The 3,887-nt window shown below is 33.8% G+C and overlaps 1 long non-coding RNA gene across 2 annotated transcripts; it reads right to left on the bottom strand.

Moving 5' to 3' along the window:
- Positions 1-1,288: 1,288 nt before the first annotated feature.
- On the bottom strand, positions 1,289-2,899 carry LOC149414412 (uncharacterized). 2 transcript variants are annotated; one of them, XR_016304084.1, is made up of 3 exons: positions 2,718-2,899; positions 1,904-2,051; positions 1,289-1,476 (listed from the first exon to the last, which is right to left on the bottom strand). It is a non-coding gene; the product is annotated as an uncharacterized LOC149414412 (long non-coding RNA). The 2 variants fall into 2 exon arrangements; XR_016304083.1 differs by having other exon boundaries at positions 1,904-2,073.
- Positions 2,900-3,887: the final 988 nt, after the last annotated feature.

Here is a 3,887-nt window from a genome sequence, read left to right on the forward strand (position 1 = left end):
TGTGCAGTTAATTGTGTCTTCTGTGAACATGAATAGTTACAGTGAGAGCATGTGAACGGTTTTTCTTTAGTATGAGTACGAATATGTAAAATCAAGGATTGCTTTATTGAACATGAATAATTACAGTAGGAGCATGTGAACGGTTTCTCTTTAGTATGAGTACGAATATGTACAATCAAGGATTGCTTTAGTGAAAATGAATAATTACAGTAGGAGCATGTGAACGGTTTTTCTTTAGTATGAGTTCGGATATGTACAATCAAGGAATGCTTTAGTGAACATGAATAATTACAGTAGGAGCATGTGAACGGTTTCTCTTTGGTATGGGTGCGCTCGTGTGCAATTAATTGTGACTTCTGTGCACATGAGAGGTTACAGTAAGAGCATGTGAACGGTTTTTCTTTGGTATGAGTGCGCTCGTGTATAATTAATTGTGACTTTTGTGCACATGAATGGTTACAGTAAGAGCAAAAGAACGGTTTTTCTTTTGTATGAGTGCGAATGTGTTTGATTAAGTTTGACTTCGATGAACATAAATAGTTACAGTAAGAACATGCGAATGTTTTTTCTTTAGTTCGGGTGACCGTAATGATGTCCGTAACAATAAATGATTCACCTGGAAGAGAAAACAATTGTAAAACTCTCATTATAATCAGGGTATGTTGTGACGCTTAAGGTAGAGGAGAGGTTGAAAGAGAGAGGGAAGAGGAAGGTGGTAAGTACCTTGCTATTTAGATCTCCTCGCCAAACACTGCTAAAGACATCAAGTCATCAGGCGATGCAGAGTATATTCAACTCTACTGTCTTGATGTAAATAGTAATAGATTTTCTAAACAAGAAAACCTTGACGTTAAAGTTAAAAAGATAATGATATAAGGAATTATTATTTTAACCCTTATAATAAGTGTTGTGGCAAGAAGCTAGACGACATGATAAAAAAAGTCATATTCTACAAATTTTTAACATGTATAAATCTATCACGCTCATTTCATCATGCCATAGCTTATTCCATAGTACAGTCGCAACGACACTTCTAGTAGTTTACAACACTTGGCAATACCTTTTTGTATTTTAAAAAGGTGTTTAAAATTAACATTAAAATCTGAATGTCACTCACTGGTCATACGAATGACCTGCCATGTAGTCACGTGTCAGGTCAATCCAAAAATGTTGACAAAGCGCTTTAAATGCCCGTCTCGAAACTAAGCAACTACAAAAGGTTCGGTTTTAGTAAGCATTTTTTAACAATGCTTTATTTCAGACTGGTTTTTATTTTTATGTGAGTTTATAAAAAAATATATTTAAACATTGTTTTACCGGCGGTTTTGTGAATTCTTTCAGAGTGTTCCAAGCATTCCTTCTTAATATCTAAGAGTTCAATGTCAATTTCTGTATAAGAAATATCACTTTCTTCTTTAGTCCCTGGTTCAGCTTTAACTCCCTGCAGATTAGAATTCTTCGTCGTACTAGTTTCACCTGAAAACAGAAAAATTACATTAAAATGTATACATACCTACTTAGTTTTGGTGTGACTAAACGATATGCACATGATCGAATTTTAACGCCCGGTTATATTAACAATATGTATTCGGAGGTCAGCTCAATGAAGTAAACCTAAACAACATATGAATAATTTTATCGGTTTGCTAGAATATCGCATATCTGAAATAAAACAATGAAAGACAACACTGTTGCAAAATTATTGTTTCAAGTGAAGCAAACATTCATTATTTTCAACATTGTTGACGATCCATCACAAATTCCTAACTTTTAACTTTCACCAAAGCAATTCACTGACATAAGACCCAACTTTAATTTATTAATGAGCTGCTATTAATGGTGCAATTTAATAGAAAATTAATAGTATCACGACAAACACCAATCTCGCAGCAATATATCTTACCAGTCGTGTATTCAGTTCCCACGGAATGTTCCAAACATTCATACTTCATGTCCGGCAGGTCTACATCAACTTCTGTATTCGGCATGTCTCTTGACGGTTATACTCTGCAGATGAGGAAGGTACATGGCACAGCTTTGAGAGCGTTCAACTACAACGAAATACTCTGCAAACTAATTAACAAATAAGAAACACCATTTCACCAGGTTTAATATATAGTTTTATGAGTTTACTAATAATAAGGATGCGACCTATATTCGAAATCGAAACCTTCGTCTGGCAGGGAGGACGCTGTGGTCAACATTATTGTTTGTTTGATTTTGGTTTTAAACATTAAAAAAACTAAAGGTTTTGCAGAAAATTTGCAAGTGCAACGATCAATATTATCACAAAGATCTAAAATAATATTAAAAAAATGTATTTCTTTAAGTCAGAAAATGAGTAACTAAGTGAAACATACATCCGTAAACTTATAGAATTCCGATGCATGCAAAGGCTTTTTAATAAAACCACACTTGATTTTAACTTAAATATCTAATGGAGACAACCTCTCTCTATTTAAGTCGAGGGTTTGGGTTAACATGTACAATATATGTTGTTAGGGTTTAGTTCGGGTTATTTCAATAATTTATGCGTATTTCCTAACCTTCAACATAACTTTGATCGAGAAAAAATGGAACTTTAATGCATTTTAACCATCTCCCACAACATAATTAGTTGTTTTTCTGAAAATTAAGTTGAAACCAGGTGCTATTAAATATGTGTTGCCTACTAAGCGTGCAGCGAAAATCTACAAGTTTATCATAAATGTACTCACGTTTTCAAAGTGTTTCAATGACGAGGAACATAACCTAATATAAGAAATAGTTGAGAAGACGTCCCTGAAAAGATTAATTCAACATTCAGATATAAATGCGATGATTTAGACTCTTATTCCAAACATTCAAATAACAATTCAATTCGATAATAACACAAAGAACGGAGCCCAACAGCCGTCGTTGTCAGTGACCGTCAGATTGAATTAACCATAGAAAAATTATAACTGCAGATAGATAACCGGAAGAACTATCGAGGGTACCAACTTAACCGACCTGTCGGTAACCTAGTTGGCATCGTGTGTTTAATTCCTCGGCTGAATAATATACAGTTTCACACAGGGCCATTTTCGTAGATCAAGTCGGAGTAGAATGACACTTGAAAGCTAATGTGAAGTGTGAACAGCGTTTTAACAGAGTTGATAAAGTTTTTAGTTGAACGACGAAAGTTTACAACATATAAAAGAGCTATTACGCCTTGACATATTAACTAAGAAACACAAAAAATATTAAAATTAATCAACAAAACGGAAGCAAATAACCATTTTACACCGGTAAAGTACGGATTTTCCAAATAAATACAAGCATTACCACTTTCTCGCGCGGATAAAGATCATTTTTATTTATAGTGACAAATAGAAAATAAAATTAAAAAAACTCCGAAAGGTTATGTAAGTTGTAGACAGACGTACTATTCAGTGATATCGCAAAGAGCAATAAGTTAATAGTTAAAATGTACTTCCGTAAGTCAGAAAACGAGTTGATAATAAAACATTAATCTACTCACGTAAAAGACGAAGAGCAGTTTCAATGTTTATGTGTTTGAATGACGAGGAACATAACCTTATATCCGAAGTAGTTGAGTAGACGAGTAATGTTAATTCTACATCTCGCTGTCCTAGTTCTTGTATGTTCAATAAGCCTTTTTTAGCAAAACTGAGTTATGAATGCTGTTGTGTAGCTAAAAAAAGCAAATTTTTCGGTTTTTAACTGCTATTTTCAGCATTTCTCGAGTGCCAATATCCACTCACGGAACAATGTGTTAGTTCTTGTATTTTCAATATTCTGTATATTGAACGTTCAAACACTCAAAGTTATGCATAGAATCGTCTTAAAAAAGTTCACACATATTTGTTCAACGTTCTGCCTAGTCGTGCCGCAATTTGAGTTCT

Source organism: Hesperophylax consimilis, chromosome 20 (genome assembly GCF_061612785.1).
Source record: "Hesperophylax consimilis isolate HC1 chromosome 20, BYU_Hcon_1.0, whole genome shotgun sequence".
NCBI lineage: Eukaryota > Metazoa > Arthropoda > Insecta > Trichoptera > Limnephilidae > Hesperophylax > Hesperophylax consimilis.